Source organism: Carcharodon carcharias, chromosome 12 (assembly GCF_017639515.1).
Source record: "Carcharodon carcharias isolate sCarCar2 chromosome 12, sCarCar2.pri, whole genome shotgun sequence".
NCBI classification, from domain to species: Eukaryota; Metazoa; Chordata; class Chondrichthyes; order Lamniformes; family Lamnidae; genus Carcharodon; species Carcharodon carcharias.
This window is the reverse complement of record NC_054478.1, coordinates 135,441,481-135,463,117: the sequence shown is the minus strand read 5'-3', so window position 1 is coordinate 135,463,117 and position 21,637 is coordinate 135,441,481. Positions and strand designations below refer to the sequence as shown.

General features: G+C 45.2%; 1 protein-coding gene across 4 annotated transcripts in view; it reads left to right on the top strand.

Moving 5' to 3' along the window:
* Window positions 1-15,652: 15,652 nt before the first annotated feature.
* Window positions 15,653-21,637, top strand: part of plekhm3 (pleckstrin homology domain containing, family M, member 3) — a 162,424-nt gene continuing 156,439 nt past the window's right edge. For all 4 annotated transcript variants that reach the window (XM_041200604.1, XM_041200603.1, XM_041200605.1 and 1 more), the window contains exon 1: window positions 15,653-15,762. The gene's annotated coding sequence lies outside the window, so the exon portion shown is untranslated. The remainder of the gene's footprint in view (window positions 15,763-21,637) is intronic.

Sequence of the window (21,637 nt, the reverse complement as noted above, 5' to 3'; positions counted from 1 at the left end):
AGGCCAACACTTGTTTCCATCCCTAAATGCCCTTGGGAAAGTGGTGGTGAGCTGCCTTCTTGACCTGATACAGGTGCATCCAGACTGCTGTTAGGGAGGGAGTTCCAGGATTTTGATCCAGTGACAGTGGAGGAATGATGATACAGTTCCGAGTCAGGATGACGCATGGCCTAGGGGGAACTTGCAGGTGGTGGTGTTCCTACGTCCCCAGGGCTCTTTGTCTTTCTAGGTGGTAAAGGTTGCGGGTTTGGTAGGTATTGTTGAAGGAGCTCTGATGAGTTGCTGCAATACGTTTTGTATATGGTACACAGCACTGCCACTGTGATTCAGTGGTGGGGAGAGTGAATGTTTAAGGTGGTGAATGGAGTAACAAACAAGCAGGCAGACTTTGTCCTGGGTGCTGTCGAGTTTCTTGAGTGTCGTTGGAGCCGAACTCATCCAGGAAAGTGGAGAATATTCCATCACACTCCCGTCTTATACTTTGTAGATGATGGACAAGCTTTGGGGAGTCAGGCGGTGAGTTACCCACCACAGGATTCCCAGCCTCTGACCTGCTCTTCACAGAATCACAGAATTGTTACATTGCAGGAGGCCGTTTGGCCCATCATGTCTGCACTGGCTCCCTGAATGAGCAATTCACTGAGTGCCATTCTCCTGCCTTCTTCCTGTAACACTGCACATCCTTTCTTTTCAGATAACAATCGAATTCCCTTTTGAATGTTTCGATTATAGCTTCCTCCACCATAGTCTCAGGCAGTGCATTCTAGAACTTAACCACTCACTGTATGAAAAGGTTTTTCTCATATCACTTTTGCTTCTTTTGCCAGTTACTTTAAACCTCTGCTCTCTCATTCTCGATCATTTTATGATTGGAAACAGTTTCTCCCTATCTGCTCTGATTCCTCATGATTTTGAATACCTCTGTCAAATCTCTTATTTATTTTAAATTTGTATTTAAATTTTAACTGCTCTTGTAGCCACTCTACTTATATAGCTAGTCCAGCTCAGTTTCTGGTCATGGTAGCCTCCAGGCTGTTGATAGTGGGGGATTCAGTGATGGTAATGCCATTAAACATCAAGGGGCGATGGTTGGATTCTCTCTTGTTGTAGATGGTCATTGCCTGGCACTTATGTGGCATGAATGTTACTTGCCACTCGTCAGCCCAAGCCAGGATATTGTCCAGGTCTTGCTGCGTACAGACAAGGACATCTTCCCCATCTGAGAAGTTGCGCATGGTACTGAACATTGTGAAACCATTAGCAAACATCCCCACTTCTGATTTGATGATGGAGGGAAGGTCATTTATGAAGCAGCTGAAGATGGTTGGGCCTAGGATACTACCCTGAGGAACTCCTCCAGCGATGTCCTGAGATGATTGGCCTCCAACAATCACAACCATTCTCCATTTTTCCAAGTATGACGGTGGAAAGTTTTCCCCCTGTTTCCCCTTGACTCCAGTTTTGCTAGGGCTCCTTGATACCATACTTGGTCAAATGCTGCCTTGATGTCAAGGGCAGTCACTCTTGCCTCACATCTTGTGTTCAGTTCTTTTGTCCATGTTTGGACCAAGGCTGTAAGGAGCTGAGTGGCCCTGGCAGGACCCAAACTGAGAACCAGTGAGCAGGTTATTGCTGAGTAAGTGCTGCTTGATAGCACTGTCGACGACACCTTCCACCACATTGCTGATGATCAAGAGGAGATTGATGGGGTGGTAATTGGCTGGATTGGATTTGTCCTTTTTTTTGTAGACAGGACATGCCTGAGCATTTTTTTCATGTCTCCGGGTAGATGCCAGTGTTGTAGCTGTACCGGAATAGCTTGGCTAAGGGTACAGCTAGTCCTGGAACACAAGTCTTCATGCTACTGCTGATATGTTTTCCAGGCCTGTAGCCTTTGCAGTATCCACTGCCTTCCAGCGTTTCATGATATCACATGGAGTGAATCGAATTGGCTGAAGACTGGAATCTGTGATGTTGGGGACCTCAGGGGGATGCTGAGATGGATCATCCACTTGGCACTTCTGGCTGAAGGTTATTGCAAATGCTTCAGCCTTATCTTTTGTATCAGTGTGCTGGACACCCCCATCATTGAGGATATGGATATTTGTGGAGCCTCCTCCTCCATTTAGTTGTTTAATTGTCCACCACCATTCACAACTGGGTGTGCAGGAGTACAGATTTCTGATTTGATCCATTGGTTGTTGGATGACTTTGTTCTGTATATCACACACTGCTTCCATTGTTTGGCATGCAAAGTAGTCCTGTTTTGTAGCTTCACCAGGTTGACACCTCATTTTTAGGTATGCCTGGTGCTGCTCCTGGCATGCCCTCCTGCACTCTTCATTAAACAAGGGTTGATCCCCTGACTTGATGGTAATGGTAGAGTGAGGAATATGCTAGGCCATGAGGTTACATGTTGAGGTTCTCCAGAGACAGGACAATGGGACAGGATTGAAATTGTTCTGCACAAATCAGGACATCCCAATGAAATTGTGATACTTGAGTAGGATGATAATAATTGTGTTGGCTTACGAGCTAATGGATTCCCATATTCCTTCATATTAATATGAATCTGGGTCCTTCAGGAAATTTCCAAATAGTTCCATTTGCATTGATTCCAGTTTTATGACTGTTTTTTATTCCCATGGCGATGTTCAGTTCTCTCTTTGATCTCTTCCATCCACAGTTCTTAAAGTGTTATATTTAAAAGATGTAAAAGATTTACAAATGATTATTAGTTTATCATGCTCAAATACTTCTTCACAACTATATCCTAAACCATCCCAACAACTATTTACATTCATATAGAGCCTTCAATATAGTAATATATCCCAAGGTGCTTCACAGGGACATTATTAGACAAAAACTGAGACGCTGAGACACATAAGGAGATAGTAGGACAGGTGCTTGGTCAAAGGGGAAGGTTTTAAGGAATATCTTAAAGGAGGAGAGAGAGGTGGAGTGGAGGGTTTAGGGAGGGAATGCCAGAACTTAGACAGCTGAAGGTATATTGATGCCATACATCTCAACCCCATTTTACTTTCGCTTATTCTAAATAATGCCAAAACAAAATTGGCAGATAGATTTCTCAATGCTTTAAGATGGGAGTAATATTCAAGGGGTTAGCATGTATACTTACAGGTGTTATTAAACTTTAATATTGCAGCATTTTTGCTTGTTTGCCTTTTGTTTTTGGTTATGGACAATTAATTCCTCCTTCTCTCCTCTTCCTTCTCCACAGAAATAGAACAATGAACTTCCCGCTGAGAATTTTCCTGCACCTTCATGAACGAGGCGGGGTAACAGAAAGAGGTCAGGACATTGAGGATCATGACAAATATCTACCAGTAACCCCATCCCATCCGCAGCATTGTACACAGATATTTCTGCTTCCATAGAGCACCTTTCATGTCCTCAGGAAGTCCCAAAGAACTTTACAGCAAGTGAAAAACTTCAAAAGTGGAGTCACTGTGGTAATGTAGGAAATGCAACAACCAATTTGTGCACGGCAAGCTCTCACAAACAATTAGCTGGGTAGATGAGTTGATAAGCTGTTTTAGTGACCTTTATTGAAGGATAAATGTTGAGTAGGATACCGGGCTCGTCTATAAACTTTGTTAAAATACTGGAGTAGAATTTACCTTTTCCTGCCTGGATTATAATCTAGTGGAGCAGCTCACCTTTCCTCCATGGAAGCCACCTGATTTTCATTCAGTTCATTTCCAGAAGGATTGGAGGAGTCACTCTGCCCAGTTACCAGCCAGGCAATGTGGATGAAAATCAACTCCAATGGTATCACCTTGCTTTCTGATATTTTGTCTTAGCAAAGATGTTTGAGAAACCATCTATATCCCTGGCTGTATTTCACAAGCACTTTGAAAGGAATTCTTCATTTGATGAGGTGAAATGAGATCAGCTGTCTCTAGGTTTCTGTGTAAACCAGTTTAACAGCACACGCACTACTGAGTGACAGGACAATAGAACCCTTCAGTCCCATGGGACTGACTAAACTATGGGCTATAGAAATTGATAAAATTATATCTCAGTACACACCACTCACCCAGCTGTAAATATGCCATTTGGGAGCAAACCGTCCTAATGCAGGCTGAAGTCATGCTGGATGTAGGAACTCTTCTCGTCCATTCAATTGTGCTCTGTGCACAAAAAACTAACTGATTATCAAATGCAATCTTTACTCACTTTCCTTCCACGTACATGCCTCAATCAGATCAGAACAACCAACAAACAATAACTTATACTTATATAGCATCTTTGACATAGTAACACGCCTCAAGAGTGAGTTTTATCAAACTAAATTTGACACTGAGCTGGATGAGGAGATATTAGGATAGAGGTCAAAAGCTTTTAAGGCGCATCTTAAAGGAGGAAAGCCAAGAGGTTCGTAGAATCATGGAATGGGAACAGCACAGAAGGAGACTGTTCAGCCCATTGTGTCTATGCTGGCTCTCTGCAAGAACAACTCCACTAGTTTCACTCCCCGCCCCCCCGTCTTTTCCCTGTAGCCCTGCACAACTTTTCTCCATATAAACATACAATCCTCTTTTGAAAGCCACAATTGAATTTGCCTCCATCACACTCTCAGGCAGTGTAGCTCAGAGAGTGAATTCCAGAGCTTAGGGCCTAACGCAACCACCAATGGTGGAGAAATTCAAATAGGGGATGCTCAAGAAGCCAGAAGCCAGAGGAGTGCAGAGATCTGGGTGGGTTTTCGGGCTCGTGGAGGTTACAGAGATAGGGAGGGATGAGGCCATGGAGGTATTTGAAAGCGAGGATTGGAATTTTAAAATTAAAGAGTTGCTTGACTGGGAGCCAATGTAAGCCAGCAAGCAGAGGTGATGGGTGAATGGGACTGGTGCGAGTTAGGATATGGGCAGCAGTTTTGGATGAGCTCAAGTTTATGGAGGAAGGAAGATGAGAGGCCGGTCAGGAGAGAATTGGAATAATGAAGTCTAGATGTAATAAGGGCATGGATGAGGGTTTCACCAGCTGATAAGCTGAGGTGGGGCAAAGTTGGGCAATATTATGGAGGTTGAAATAGGGTTCCATTTATATAGTGTTGTTCACAACCTCAAAACATCATGTGTAACGTGGCAGCCAATTTTCTCACAGTAAAGTCCCACAATGCCTCAATATTGGCTTTTAGTGATGTTGGTAGAGGGATAAACATTGCCCAGGACATCAAGGGAAACATTTCTGGGCTTCTTCAAAATAATGCCGTGGGATCTTTTACATCCAGCTGACAGGGCAGATGAAACCTTGGTTTAACATCTCACCTGAAAGATGGCATCTCTGAGAGTGCAGCACTCCCTCAGTGCTGTACTGGGAGTATCAGCCTAGGTTTTGTGTTCAAATCACTTGAAGATGATTTGAACCCACAGCCTTCCTGACCCAGTGATCAGAGTACTGTCACTGGGCCACGACTTAGCATAAATGAGATTGAGTTGGTCGGGTTTTGAGGGCTAGACTACCAAGGCTCAGGGCCACAGCTAGGGCCGAGGAGAGGGGGGGTGGTGCACAAGGTATGAAACATCAGGACCCAGGGGCTAGGGAGGCTGGGGCTTGTTGTTGTAAATCATGGAATTTCTCATCAGTGTCCAGAGTCAGACTGAGCAGCGAGAGCTGATCCAAGGTGATCTGCAATGCCCTCTGGTCATCCAGCATCTCTCCTCCTCCATTGTTTTGATAGGAAGAGGCCCAGGCTGAATTGCTTGAGAGAGGAGCAGTGTTTCCATTTAAGTTCCAATTACTTCCAATATGCCTGATGGCAGGCGGTAAGCGTGAGAGAGCTACCTGGTCAGTCATACTGCAGAAGGCAACAGCAAACCACCGCAGCACTTTGCCAAGCGTAATCAAGGACCAATCCAATGGAAGTCCATGGTTACCAATGCCTTCTTAGCGAATGGCGCCTGAAGGAGGAGGATGTATATATGATGGGAGTTTCAGTGCTGGACATGCCCTCCTTAATATGTTGCTTGAATAAATACAAAGTGGACCAATTGAGGCATCTACAACTTACTAACTCAGTTCTGTGGGAAAAATAGAGTACCCCTATATAATGAACATTAAAAGACCTTTTGGAATCAAAGCACCCCAGCAGTTTAGGCACGTAGACAATAACTAGTAGCTTAATATTCTGCCGGAGTCACTCTCCATGTTGATAAAGAGCAAGCTTGGCATTTTTTTTTTAATTAAAGGGGGAGATAGAGAAGAGAGGGTGAGCCTGAGAGAAGCAGGAAGGAATCAGACAAAAGAAAGCAGGAGGGAAGAGTGACGGGATTGGGGGGGGTGGTGGGGGGCAGAGTCGGTGGGGGATGACTGCAGAGAAAGGGAGAAAGGGAGCGGGGTAGGGGGTAGTGGAAGGGGGCTTGGGTGGTGTAGAGGCAATCAATCCCTAAGGGATCAAAATCCTTCACACTGCAGAGTATCTCCCCTGTTGGCAAGTAGCATTCTTTTTCTGAGAGCTTTGACCTTTTAAGGACCTTTGCCCATCAGAATGGTAGAGCACTCCTTCAATTTTCTACCAGCAAGAGAAGAGGCCATTGTTGCATCTCTGCAGGCATGTGTCCTCATGCCCAATATTAAAGGCTCCATATAGTGGCGACGTAAGTCCTGGCCAGAATAGAAATGATTGGGTCATATCCACTCCCATGAATCATGCCTAGAGTCTGCAATTCTGTAACAGAGCTGACCTGGTTAGAGGCAAAAGTACTAAATGCCATGAGAGTGCTATAAACTGAACCAGGGCTGAAATGTTAATAAATTCTTATGCCATCTGCAGAGTGCAGTAAACAGTAAGTAAAAGTACTATCTTTTTCCTCCAGTTAGAAGTACAAAATGAGCCTGGGCCATCTCCAGTGAGTGGTGCATCTACAGCCACCATTTCGCTCTTGTCTTGCCTTTTCAGTCTCCTCTCTGGCAGCACACACGCATTTCAAGGACAATAGTGCATGAGTACCTAAGAGACTGAATTTCCAGAGCGAGGGAAGCACTTAGAGAAACACGCAGATCCACCATCAAAAGGAGCCTGAAGAGGCTCAGGTCCCTTTTGTGCTGAAGTAAACAAGGGCAGATGAAAGGACTGAGCACATTGCACTGCTGCCCCACTTAGCAATCAGTGAGATAGGTGTACAATCAGAGCCACAACAAAGAGGGAACAAGGACGGTGAGACCAGGTGTTGCTTCAGGACAACAGCATGCCAAGAGCCTCCCAGGCAATCTTGCCTTTTTTAAAAAATTTTTCCAATCATATTTGCTGCACTTTGGGTCTATTACACTATGCGGCTCTCATTGTATTCTCCGCTCTTTATTCCATGTGTAATTCATTGGAAAATCGCTGGGTTTTATCACAAGGGATGGTTGATTAAAAGCACAGCATATGCTGTTACTTTCCCAGACCTTGATGAACCAGCTCAAGGAGCGACCTTTGAGATCGTGATGGGAGGCATTCTTGGTACCAGCAGTGGCTCAGCGGGTCGCACTCTTGCCTCAAAGTCAGAAAGTCATGGCTCAAGCCCCACTCCAGAGACTTGTGCATGACAATTCGCCAGCCATCCAAGTGCAGTACTGTCAGAGGTGCTGTCTTTCAGATGAGATGTTAAACTGAGGCCCTGACCTCTCAAGTGGACAAATAGAGCAGGGGAGCTCTCCCATGTATCCTGGTCAATATTTATTCCTCAAGCAAATCACCAAAGCAGATTATCTGGTCATTATCACATTGCTGATTGTGAGAACTTGCTGTGCGGCAATTGGCTGCAGCGATTTCTACATTACTTCATTGGCTGTAAGGCATGTTGGGACTTCCTGTGGTCATGAAAGGTGTCATATAATTGCAAGAATTCTTCCATTCTTTAAATTGGGGCAATAGTCAGGAATCATCTGGAGTTTTGTTTACCAATACTTGGTAGGGTAAAATGGTTTTAGGCACTGCCTTATTAAAATTTTGGGTTGGCACCACATAGAGATACTTGCCTCTATATTGGCAAATGTCTCCTTTTTGAGGATTGCAGCATTTTACATGTACAGCTAGCTAATATTGTCCACTTCCAGCTCTGTAGCATCACCCGGCTCTGCCCAGCCTCAGCCCAGCTTCATCCAAGCCTTTGTCACTGGCAGATCTGACTATTCCAACACTCTCCTGGTCGGCCATCTGTCTTCCACTCTCCATAGGCCTGAGCTCATCCAAAACTTTCCTGTCCCATATCCTAACTCATACAAAATCCCATCCTCCCATCACCCTCTTGGTCATTAACCTACATTGACTCCTGGTATAGACACAGTTCAATTTTAAAATTTTCATCTTTATATTCAATCCTTCATCTTTCACCAGGCCTGTAATCTTCTATGTCCATATGAGATATCTCTGCTCCCCGAAATCTGGCCTCTTGAGCATCCATGATTTCCTTCCTTCCCAACATTGGTGACCAGTCCTCTAGCTGTCTAAACTCTAGAATTCCTTCTCTAAGCCTCTTCACCTCTCTATCTCTCTCTCCTCCTTTAAAGGGCTCCTTAAAACCTATCCCTTTGACCAAGCTTTTGGTCATGGGTCTTAATATCTTGCCATGTCAAGTTATGTCAGTAACGTTCCTCTGAAGCACCTTGGAACATTTTACCGGGGAGGCAAAAATACTTTCAGCCTTTAGAAGGATTGGTTATAGTTATTAAACATGGGGATAAGGGCTAAAGAGGCAAAGAAGTGACAGGTCAAAAACCAAGGAGGGTCGGTGTGAAGCAAAACAGGTGTGAAACAGGATAAGTGTGAAGCAGAACAGGTGTGAAGCAGAATAGTGTGAAGGAGGGCAGGTGTGAAGAAGGGCAGGTGTGAAGGAGGGCAGATGTGAAGGAGGGAGGAAGGGGTGAAGGAGGGTAGGTGTGAAGCAAAACAGGTGTGAAAGAGGGCAGGTGTGAAGCAGAACATGTGTGAAGGAGAGGAGGTGTAAAGGAGGGCAGGTGTGAGGCAGAACAGGTCTGAAAGAGGGCGGGTTTGAAGGCGGGCAGGTGTGAAGAAGGTTAGGTACGAAGGAGGTCAGGTGTGGGGAAGGGAGATGGAGCATCTATTTAATATATCAGCACCTCCAACAATGATGCACTCTCTTAGTGCTGGAGTGTCAGCCTACACACAAGTGATTGAAAGACTAAGACTGCTTCTGTATTACAATAACACTTTGCATTTGGATTGTAGTTGGCTGCATATCATAAAGTGGTCTTTGCACAATATAAAATCTGTAAAGAGACAAAACTACATGGAAGCAAAACATAAGAGTCCTGCACTGAAAAGAGAAAGAAGCATAGGTTACAAGGATAGGCTATTCGGCCTCATGAGTCTGCATCGGTATTCATTTAGATCAGGCATTGGAAACCATTTTTACCTGTAGAGCCTTTTCTTTAAAAATTGCCTAAAATAAAAACTATTGGGAGCTGCAAGATGAAAATTCGGCATTTCTAAACCAAATTCTTGCCAAATGGTCAAGTGTCTCTGGTAGAGGGTATAATTTGCATATATAATATAGAAATAAATGTATTGAATTTACGTATCAATAGAAAAAAATCAAAATTAAAATAGACCTGACTCTGAAGTATCATCTTTTTGACTTTTTTTAACTTTAATTTTGTCAATAAAGTCACCTTTAAAACAAATTTTAACTTAGGATGTGTAGAATTAAGACATTTTTTTCAGCAACCAATTCTTATGATTTAAAAAAAGATTTCTAATAACACATTCAGAATAATTTACTCTCTCTGCTATATTAGAAAGAATAATGGTTGCAACCATAAAACTTGTTTCTTGAACCAAAGCCATTATCTATAACCATCGTGTAGCTATACCACTTGAACAGCTTTATTTAGAGCATGATGATGTTTTTCCTTAAATTAATCATTTGAAACTGTAAAGCGCAGCATAATTATTCGCCTTTTATCCCCACGGCTCTTACTTTCCTTGAATTAATTTTTTTTTGCCTTTTTCATGTTAATGTGATCCAACGGGAAAAGGTTAGGAGCCGCAAATGAGATGTTAAAGAGCCACGTGTGGCTCGATCTGGAGCCACAGTTTGCACAGCCCTAATTTAGTTCATGGGCCCATATGTATCTTGAAACCATTTAACTGCCTTGGTTCTGTAACCCTTAATACCCTTGCCTAACAACAATCCGTCAACCTCAGTTTTGAACTGTTCGATTGACCTCCAGCATAAACAGAGTTTTTGCGGGGAAAAGTTCCAGATTTTCATTAGCCTTTGTGTGAAGAAGTGCTTACTGACATTAACCTTGTTCTGGGCTACCCCCACCAGAGTTGGCAGGTGCAACCACGAGGCAAACTTAGGCGGTCACCTAGAGTGGCAAAACTTGCAGGGCGGCAAAAGAAGCTACGTAAGTAAATGTACAGGCTAAAGCAGTGGGAATGAAAGGTCAAGATTCACAAATACTGACACACATGTCGATTTCCATGTATTCGAATTGCAGTCTTTCCAAAAATGTCACCTTATATTCCTTATTCCGTTTACGCAACAGTTTTACAAATTTGCGCATCTACGTGACTATCCCCAAAACTCTGCACTCCTCCAAGTAAAAAAAATCAAAGAATGTTATTTAATCTAGCCCAGTCTACTGTGATAATTGTTGACTGTGTAAATTGTGCATAACGCCATCCAGTGACTGTGGCAGGAACACGTAGGTCGGGATTTTCCGGCTGTGGTGTGGCGTGTCCCGCCGCAGCGAGCCAACAAAAGCCCATTGACTTTGGTGGGGCTGGAAGATCCTGCCGGTGGGCGGGGCCAAAAAATCCTGAGCATAGTGTTACATCATGTCAGCCATATTACACATTATAATGAACATTACTTCTAGAAAAGTGTAGAACAATGAGAATGTACAATCAATATCATAACGTTCTCTTCTTTCACGTCAAATAGATCTGTAATTATAAATGCCGAATTTTTATTCATACTAATTCATTTTCAAAAGCTAATTGTGAGTATGGGGTAATTGTGAGTCCGAAGGTTTGCCGAGGGAACCTATTACTTTGCACCAGACTTGCAAGGGGAAATAGTTCGTATTTACCCCATTTAACCCTTTAATCAACTAAACACCTCGATGAGATCATCCCTCAGACTTCCATGCTATAGGGAATAGAAACTTAGTCTATGCAGCCTGTCTTTATAATTGAACCCTCTTAGTCCCAGGCCAATATCTGGTGAAACTGCTCTGCACTCTGTCCAAGGCCAATATCTTTTCTGAGGTGCGATGCCCAGAACTGAGTGTAAGACTCTAAATGGGATCTAATCAGAGCTCTCCACAGTTGTATTTCACAGAAAGAAACAAGATTCAAACATGTTGCTAGAAAGGGTCAATGGTTGAATACTAGGTTTTAGTCACAGCCTTAAACCTAGCACGCAACTCTAAAAGCTTCCTACTAGTACCACGAAAGGCCCCAATTCCCAACTGTGGAAATCACATTGCTTATTTGGACCCATTAGTTAAGCCCCCATTAGCAGTCTCATTGAAACAAATGCAGACAATGGCAAGAGATGTACTTGTCAACAGGGCTGTGATAATTGCTCTGCCTCCTCTGCGAGGTATGAATAATGTTTGAATAATGTTTCTCTTTCTGTGGGGCTCAGACAATGCTCTCCTGAGCCAGCATCAGCTGTGCCAATCCCATTAGTGGAGAATGCCTGTGCTTTGGCTTCAGTGGGAACTTGGGCCTGAGCATCACCCAACCCTGCTTTCACTGTGTGTTTGGGTAAACGTCCACTTCAATCACAATCGCTCCATTGAAGTGACTCAGAACCGAGTGGCTTGAGAGCATTTGCAGAATCGGTGGAGCATGTCGTAATGGGCTGTTAGTCCATTTAACATTCACAGTAAGAGAAACAAGTAAACAAGCAGGATGGTGATGGGGGATGGAGTAGGGTGGGGGCTGAGGGGAAAATGAAGTTAAACTTTAACCCTTTGCAAGGTTCCTCTGCTCCACGGTCTCAAATGAACACCTTGCCCTGAGTGTTTTTAGTCCATTTCCACCCCATGGCTCACTCCCACCTCTGAGTAAGAAGTCTGTGAGTTCAGGTCCCATACTGCAGGCACAAAATCTAGGGTGACACCCCTGCACAGTACTGAGGGAGTGTTGCATTGTCAGAGGTGCTATCTTTTAGATGAATCATTAAACCAAGGCTCCACCCACCCTCTCAGATGGACATAAAAGATCCTGAGCCACTATTTTGAAGAACAGGGGTGTTCTCCTCATTGCCCCGGCCATTATATATCCCTCAACTAACATCACACATTGCTGTTTGTGGGAGCTTGTTAGAGGTCTAAATTTGTTGCCAACTTTCCTATATTACAACAGTTACTAGACTTCAAAAATTCTTTATTGGCTGCAAAGCACTTTGTCGCCTTGTGAAAGGTGCTATGTGAATGCAAGTTTTCTCGCCAGAAGCTCCTCATTAATGATTGAGTATAGTCCCACTAACTGTCAGTGCCTTACCCAACTGGCCTTTCTTTACCTGCAGAGTAGTATGTGATGGCAGGTGTGATGGCATTCTGAACAAGGCTAATCGTGTCCCCATCCAATGTCTATACCTGGCCACTTTTCAGTGTGGATTCAATGGATTGCAATGAAGTGTGAGACTCTCATTGATTTAAAAAAATTAATTTACAGGATGTGGGCATCGCTGCCTAGGCCAGCATTTACTGCCATCCCTAATTGCCCTTGGTGTGGTGAGCTACCTTCTTGAACCGCTGTAGTCCATGTGGTGTAGGTACATCCACAGTGCTGTTAGGAAGGGAGTTCCAGGATTTTGACCTAGCAACAGTGAAGGAACAGCTATATATTTCTAAGTCAACATGGTGAGTGGCTTGGATGGGAACTTCCAGTTGGTGGTGTTCCCATGTATCTGCTACCCTTGTCCTTCTAGATGGTAGTGGTTGTGGGTTTAGAAGGCATTGCCTAAGGAGCCTTTGTGTGTTCCTGCAGTGCATCTTGTAGAGGATACATATTGCTGCCAATATTTATCGATGGTGGAGGGAGTGAATGTTTGTGGAAGGGGTGCCAATCAAGCAGACTGCTTTGGCCTGAATGGTGTCAAGCTTCTTGAGTGTTGTTGGAACTGCACTCACCTGGGCAAGTGGGGAGTATTCCATCACACTCCTGACTTGTGCCATGTAGATAGTGGACAGGCTTTGGGGAGTGAGGAGGTGAATTTCTCACCACAGGCTTCTGAGCCTCTGACCTGCTCTTGTAGCCACAGTCTTTATATGGTTGGCCCAGTTAAGTTTTTGGTCAATGGTAACCCCCAGGATGTTAATAGTGGGGGATTCAGTGACGGTAATGCCATTGAATGTGAAGAGGGCAGTGGTTAGATTCTCTCTTGTTGGAGATGGTCATTGCATATCACTTGTGTGGCGTGAATGTTACTTGCCATTTGTCAGCCTAAGCCTGGATATTGTCCAGGTCTTGCTGCAGTTGGACACGGACTGCTTCAGTATCTGAGGAGTTGCGAATGGTGCTAAACATTGTGCAATCATCAATGAATATCCCCACTTCTGACCTTATGATGGAAGGAAGGTCGTTGATGAAGCAGCTGAAGATGGTTGGGCCAAGGACACTACCTTGAGGAACTCCTGCAGCGATGTCCTGGAACTGAGATGATTGACCTCCAACAACCACAACCATCTTTCTTTGTGCTAGGTATGAATCCAACCAGTGGAGAGTTTTCTCCCTGATTCTCATTCACTCCAGTTTTGCTAGGGCTCCTTGTTACCACACTCAGTCAAATGCTGCCTTGATGTCAAGGGCAGTGACTCTCACCTCACCTCTGGAGTTCAGCTCTTTTGTCCATGTTTGAACCCTCTTCCCTGAACCAGGGGTGCCAAGATCATCTGCAGTATGTTTACTGTTGTCCTGGAGTTGAAATAAACTAACCAAGATCTAATACCTGGCAAGTTTGATAAAAAAAAGAAAGACTGCACTTATATAGCACCTTAGAACTTCCCAAAGCCCTTCAGAGCCAATTAAGTACTTTAGAATTGCAGTCGCTGTTGCATTGAATTGCTGTTGTATTATAACAGCAAAGAGATAATGACAAGGTAATCTGCTTTAGTGGTGTTGGTTGAGGGATAAATATTGGCCAGGACACCAGGGAGAACTCTCCTGATCTTTTTCAAATAATTTGGGATCTTTCAGGTCCACCTGAGAGGACAGACAAGGACTTGGTTTGAAGTCTCACCTGGAAGACGGCACTTCTGACAGTGCAGCAATCCCTCAGGATTGTCAGTATAAATTTTGAGCTCAAATCTCTGCAATTGAACTTGAACCAAACTTTCTGACTCAGAGGTGAGAATGTTACCACTGAGCCACAGCTGACAATAAAATAAAATTTAAATGTAATTTTCCTAAATTATCATATTATTGGTGATAGAATTCCAATAGTTACAATTTTAAGGCCAAAAAGACTGATTTAGAAACAGCAAAGAAACAAGCCATTTTTGTGCTTCCCATGAGCCTCCTCCCACTCAATGTACTTAATCTTACCATATCATCAACAGCAACAACCTGCATTTATATAGTATCTTTATCATGGCAAAACCTTCCAATATGCTTCACAGGATAGTATAGATACGTTTTGACACTAAGCCACATAAAGGGATATTAGGTCAGATGACCAAAATCTTGATCAAAGGTATAGGTCTTAAGGAGTGTCTTATAGGAGAAGGGAGAGATGGACATGGACAGAGTTTAGGGCCCAGGCAACTCAATGCATGGCTGCCAATGATGGGCAATTAAGGAAATTTTGGATGTGCAAATGGCGAGAATTGGACGAGTGCAGAAATTGCAGAGGGTTGTAGGACGTTACAGAGATAGGGAATGGTGAGGCCATGGAGGGATTTGCAAAAAAGGATGAGAATTTTAAAATTGAGACTTTGTTGCTTTGGGAGCCAATTTAGGTTAGCAAGCGCAGTTATGATGACTGAGTGGGACTTGGTGCGAGTTAGGATCTGGAGATCATGGTTTTGGTTTCTATTTCTTTTTCCCTTGATGCCTGATCCAGCCCTTAATTGCATCAATGTTCATCGCCTCATGTGGTAGTGAGTTCCATAGACAGCTTTGTATTTATACAACATTCAAAAACAGCTCAAAGCAAACAGTTAGTTATGCTGAGTTGCATGACTGCTGTTCTGTAGGCAGAGGAGGTTATTATCAGCGGGCATGATCAAGTACAAAGTCAATGCTACCTGTGATATATGGCTATATATATATATATATATATAGAGAGAGAGAGAGAGAGAGAGATATGAAAATAGCCACCTGGATGAAGTATCAGAGAGGTCATAGAGCAATTCATTGGAAAAGAAGAATGAGAAATTCTGGGGAAAATAAGTTTTCTCCTGCATTCAAGGTTTATTCAGGCATTTCAATTAGGAGCACTGAAGCTTTTTTTAACTTTCCATTTCAGCCCTACAGGCTAGAAAGGGAAAAGGAGATGAACTGTCCCAAATTCAACAAAAATTTATAAGTCCCACAAGAAAACATCCTCCCACACTCAGAATATTCTCTTCACAATTGCAACGACTTGGGGCGGACCTTTTGTGCGATGCTCTGTTTGTCCAAAGTGAGAGGGGGAGGAGAAGGGGAAGGATTTGCGGTGTGGCACTGCGCCCATAGGGAGTGTGTAACGGTGATTTGGGTCGTGGCGACTGCGTGTGTCGCCTGAGTGACTTGAGGCGGGGGATGAACTGAGAAGAGTTTGTTTCTTTGTAAGTGGCTGGAGGCTGTTTGTTGGGGAAGGGAAGGGAATGGAGTGATTGCTGGTGGAGATGACGGCGGTTTGTTTACAGTTTATTACCCCTCGCGAACAGCGGCGGAGCTCAGTCCCCATCACCCCACCCCCATCATCTACCGTCAGCCACCCGACAAACCCGCCCCGCACCAAACCCCCTCCCCCCACCAAACCCCCTCCCCGCTTCCACTCGCTCCCCTCGACCTCCCCGCTCCCCTTGCCCTCCCCGCTTCCCCTCCACACCCCCTCCCCCGGCCCCCCCCCCCCTCGCCCACCCTCGGCTCCCCCTCGCTCCCCCCTCCCCGCTTCCCCTAACCCCCCTCCCCGCTTCCCCTAACCCCCCTCCCCGCTTCCCCTAACCCCCGTCCCCGCTTCCCCTCCACACCCCCTCGGCCCCCCCTCGCTCTCTCGCTCTCCCCTCCCCCAACCCCTCTTGTTCCCTTGCTCCCTCCTCCCCTGCCCCCTTGCTCCCTCCTCCCCTGCCCCCTTGTTCCCTCCTCCCCTGCACCCCCCCCGCCTTCCTCGCTCCCTCCCTCCGCCGGCCCCCCCTCCCGGTCCCATCGCCCCGCGCCCCCCCTCCCGCCCTCCCACGCCCCGCACCCCCCTCCTGGCCCCCACGCCCAACTGCCTCCCATCCCCACTACCCTGATTCTTCCCAACCCTCCCCTGACCATGCTCCCCCTCTGCTGCCTGACTCTCCCCACACGCCCTCTGTCCACCCCACCCCCCCCCCACTTTTAGAAGAATGAGATGGAAACTCATTAGAAAGTATAAAATTCTTACAGGGGTGGACTGACTGGATGCAGGGATAATAGTTCCTCTGGCTGGGGGTCCTAGGAGAAGGGGTCGCAATCTCAGACCACTTAGGACTGAGATGAGGAGAAACATCTTCACTCGGAGTTTGGTGACCCTGTGGAATTTTCTACCACAGAAGGCTGTGGATGCCAAGTCACAGAATATATTTAATAAAGAAGTAGATTTCTGGACCCCAAAGGCATCAAGGGGTATGGGGAGTGCAGGAGCACTGCATTGAGTAGAGGATCAGCCATGACCTTATTAAATGGCAGAGCAGGCTTGATGGGCCGAATGACCTACTTCTGCTCCTATTTTCTGTGTTGCTCCAGCAAGAGTCTGTGCTTTCAGCAAAGGGGAAAACATTTTTAAAGAGGGGATTTTATTTTAGTTTCATAATGTTTGTGTTCATGCATGGGATCTGAATTATTCTAATTTCTGTCTTGTCTATTATAAGTTACTGGTATGTTTACAGCACTGTATGTGTCAGAAAGCCTACTACAAGGCAATTTTCTGTGACCAAACAGTATTCTGTTGCAGTGGAAACAGAAAATGCTGGAAATATTTCAAATTTCCAGGATCTGCAGTATTTCAGTTTTGTATTCTATTGCAGTGCCCGTTGAGACACGTTGTCTCAAAGTTTTTTATTGCTCAGTGCAGAAACTTAGCACCATTGCACTGTCCACCATAGGTAGCTGCACCAATGCTGGACCTGGATTTTGTGAAGCACTTTTACATTATGAAAAGAAAGACTTGCCTTTATATAGAGCCTTTTGTGACTTTAAGGTTTTCCAAAGTACTTTACAGGCAATGAAATATTTTTCACGTGGAGTGACTGTTGCAATATAGGAAGCACAGCAGACAGTTTGTGCGCAGAAAACTCCCAGTGAAAGAATGCCTTGATAATCAGTTTCTTATGATGTTGGTTGAGGGAAAATAATTGACCAGAAAATAATTGACCAGGACTCCTGGAAGAGGGACTTGTACAAAATCATGCCATGGGACCTTTTATGCCTGTCTGAGAGGACAGGTGGACGCTTGATTTAATGTCTTACTCAAATGCAGCACCTCCTCAATACTGTACTGGGGTTGTCAGCCTAGATGATGCGCCCTTGTCTTTTGAGTGCGACTTGAACCCACGACCATCTGACTGAGAGATCAGGGTGTTACCAGCTGAGCCTCAGCTGACACATAGCAGTGATGCTAGTAGGGATAAAATTGATTCATACATGGTGGGAGAGGGGAACAGAAGACAGGGATGGGGATTGGGAGGGCAGGATGGGAAGAGTGGGAGGTCCTTTGCTTGTAGGGAGTATGAACACTGTCGTAGTACAGTTTGACTCTTGTAGGACTCGGGGAATCTGTAGGTTCCCTGTCATATAATATCATGGCATAGCTTATCTGGTGATATTAAAAAAAGGAACATTATTAATAAGAAACAGTTAGATTATTGGGGAGAGAAAGGGTTGGAGAATATGAAAACAAATTTGGCCAGTTTGTACCCAGAATTAGTCTCTCCATAGAGCTCTGCAGTCCCCCTTCTCATTTCTGTAGTCCAAAGCAGTGAGCTCAGCCTCACTGAGCATGCCCTATTGTTAGACAGGTAGATAACCAGTCAAAACCTTGTCAAAATAGCCGCAGGCTTTTTCGAGCCTAATGGCTTTTCCTCAGTTATGCCTGATGTCTCGCTGGGTGATCTTCAGGGTGAAGAGAAATATGAGGGAGCAGGTCGATTTGGCAACTAATCTGCATTCTTAATTACCACGTGCATAATCAGAAAATAAATCTGTCAAATTGTTTCCAGTCTCTGTAAAGGGCAGTGTTCCCTCAGTGAATGAAGATGCTTGCAGTTTGTAATTAATGGGGAAGATAAAGAGCTGGCGTTGATATTTTAAAAGTTTGTGGTCGAGTATGATTGATTTCCTTGAATTATGACTGTTGGTGATAAATTCATGTAACAGGGAGCTGGTCAATCTATCCCTTAAATGGTGTTAAGTGTTGTTCTGGGATTTCAGTAACTGTTTGAAATCACCACATTAACGAAACTGCAAAACCACCTAGCAGAATTTCAGTTATAGATTTTTCTCCTAAAGAAGAAGGATATAGCACCTTTCGTAGAATCGGGGGCAAGCCAAAGAGCCTTACAGCCAGTGAAGTGCTTCTTGAAGTGTGCTCACCATTTCAACGGAGCACAGCAATCTCCCACAAACAGTAATCAGATAACCTGTTTTAGTGATGTTGTTTGAGGGATAAATGTTAACCAGGACACTGGGGTAAACTTCCTTGCTCTTCCTCAAAACAGTGCTCTGGGATCATTTATATCCACCTGAGAGGCAGACAGGCTGAGAGTTGTACCACTCAGTCAAGCCTGATATATTTAACACAGCTGCTGTTTCTTTTTAGTACTTTGGAATGAATATCACCAGGGCCAGGAAGCCTCCCTGCCTTAAGAGATGTTGGTCCCAAGGGTCTTCAGAGGTGTGAAGATTGATGCCAAGGCTAAAAAAAAGGAGAGTTCTGGAAAGAAGGACAGGGAAATGGAAGATTTTAGGGAGAAATTTCCAGCATGCGGGGCCTAGGCATTTTTTTAGTGTGGCCACCAGTGGTTGGGGTGGCGGGGGGAAAGGTGTGTCCAAGAGGCTGGAGTCAGAGGAACAGAATATTCAGGGGGTGAAGTTACTGGAGAAAGTTAAGGAGGAGATGAGGTAATGCACGGGTTTAATCACTGGGATAAGAAAATTAATAGTTTGAGTACTGGTGGACTGGCCAGTGTAGGTCAGCAAGGAAATGTGACAGGCAAGCTGGACTTGGTGCGCAATAGGATGCAGTAGCAGAGTTTTGGACAAGCTGGGGCCTGTGAGGCTGGTCGTGGAATTGTTGGAGTTATCGAATGTTGGAGGTGACAGAAAGGTTTTCAATGGCTGATGGACTGAGCTCAGGGAAAGAGCAGCTGGTGGAAGTAGGCATGGTTCATGCTCAAGAGGATGGTGGGTAGGGTGGGGGTGCTTTCAGCAATTCAGCTCATATCGAACAGGATGTGGAGAAATTGCCTGAGCTGGTGGTGCAGGAAGAGGTTTGAATTAGTGGTGAGAGAGTGGTGTCTGTGATTTGACAAGGGAGCTGATGTCCACGGGGAGTTGGGGCAGGCACATGAGGAGGACGAAATCGGCTGGGGACACTGAAGTCCTACAGAATTTAACAGCAGAACTTAATTGACATTTTTTCTTCCATTCCTTGCCCAACAAGCTGGCTAAGTTGGCAGCTGGACCAGGAGGCAATTGGAAGATGACTGGAATTGGGGGTGGGGGGGTGGATGCTGTGAGGAGGTTGGCCACAACTGTGACATGGAGAGGGTGACTGTGCTTGATTGGGGGAGGAAGCTGACAGGGAATGCCAAAGGCTACCTTGAAGGGCCACGGTGGGATTTGGGGAAGCATCCCTGATCCTCCTGGTCTACAAGCAGTGCTATAAAAGGCACTTGCCACCTTGAGCTGCTGCCTCCCTTTCACTGGTTTTCCCAAAACTCACTCAGCACCTGTAAAAATTCGATCAGGTTCCTGATTGCACTGTGATCCATCTCCCCCTTTGGGACACCCTAACTCCTTAATACCCATCATTGTGAAAATGGCTGGTTGGGGTTGTGTTTCTGGTTTTTAAATTTTTAATTGCTCCCCCCCCCACCCCCCACCTTCTCTCAAGCCCCCTGACCTAGGTAGAACCTGAGTATCGTCAGCTTTACAAATAAGAGCTGACCCCATCGGTGCAGATGATCTTCCCAAGGGGCGATATGTCAATGACCAAGAGGATCATGTCGAGGATGCATCATTGAATGAGTCAGAGATGGGGAAGCAGCCATCACTAGAGCGCCCCCTCCCACAACTCTTACTCTGATACATCAATGATTGCTTCGGTGCTGCTTCATGCTCTCTTCTGGACCTGGAAAAATTTATTAATTTTGCTTCCAATTTTCACCCCTCCATCATTTTCACATGGTCCATCTCTGACACTTCCCTTCCCTTCCTTGAACTCTCTGTCTCAATTTCTGGTGATAGACTGTCCACCAATATTCATTACAAGCCTACCGACTCCCACAGCTACCTTGACTACAGCTCCTCACACCCCGCTTCCTGTAAGGAGTCCATCCCTTTCTCTGTTTCTTCGCCTTCATCGCATCTGTTCTGATGATGCCACTTTCAAAAACAGTTCCTCTGACATGTCTTCCTTCTTCCTTGACCGAGGTTTTCCACCCATGGTGGTTGACAGGGCCCTCAATCGTGCCCGGCCCATCTCCCGCACATCCGCCCTCACACCTTCCTCTCCCTCCTAGAACCATGATAGGGTCCCCCTTGTCCTCACTTATCACCCCACCAGCCTACGCATTCAAAGGATCATCCTCTGCCATTTCCACCAACTTCAGCATGATTCCACCACCAAAAACATCTTACTGTCACCCCCCCCAGCAGCATTCAGCAGGGATCGTTCCCTCCGAGACACCCTAGTCCACTCCTCCATCACCCCCTACACCTCAACCCCCTCCCAAGGCACCTTCCCATGCAACCGCATAAGGTGTAACACCTGCCCTTTACTTCCCCTCTCCTCACCGTCCAAGGGCCCAAACACTCCTTTCAAGTGAAGCAGCATTTCATTTGCACTTCCCTCAATTTTGTCTACTGCATTCGCTGCTCCCAATGTGGTTTCCTCTACATTGGAGAGACCAAACGCAGATTGGGTGACCGCTTTGCAGAACACCGGTCTGTCTGCAAGCATGACCCAGACCTCCCTGTCGCTTGCCATTTCAACACTCCAGCCTGCTCTCATGCCCACATGTCCGTCCTTGGCCTGCTGCATTGTTCCAGTGAAGCTCAACGCAAACTGGAGGAACAGCACTTCAACTTCCGACTAAGCACTTTACAGCCTTCCGGACTGAATATTGAGTTCAACAATTTTAGATTGTGAACTCTCTCCTCCATCCCCACCCCCTTTCCGATCCTCCTTTTTTCCAATAATTTATATAGATTTTTCTTTTCCCACCTATTTCCATTATTTTTAAATGTATTTCC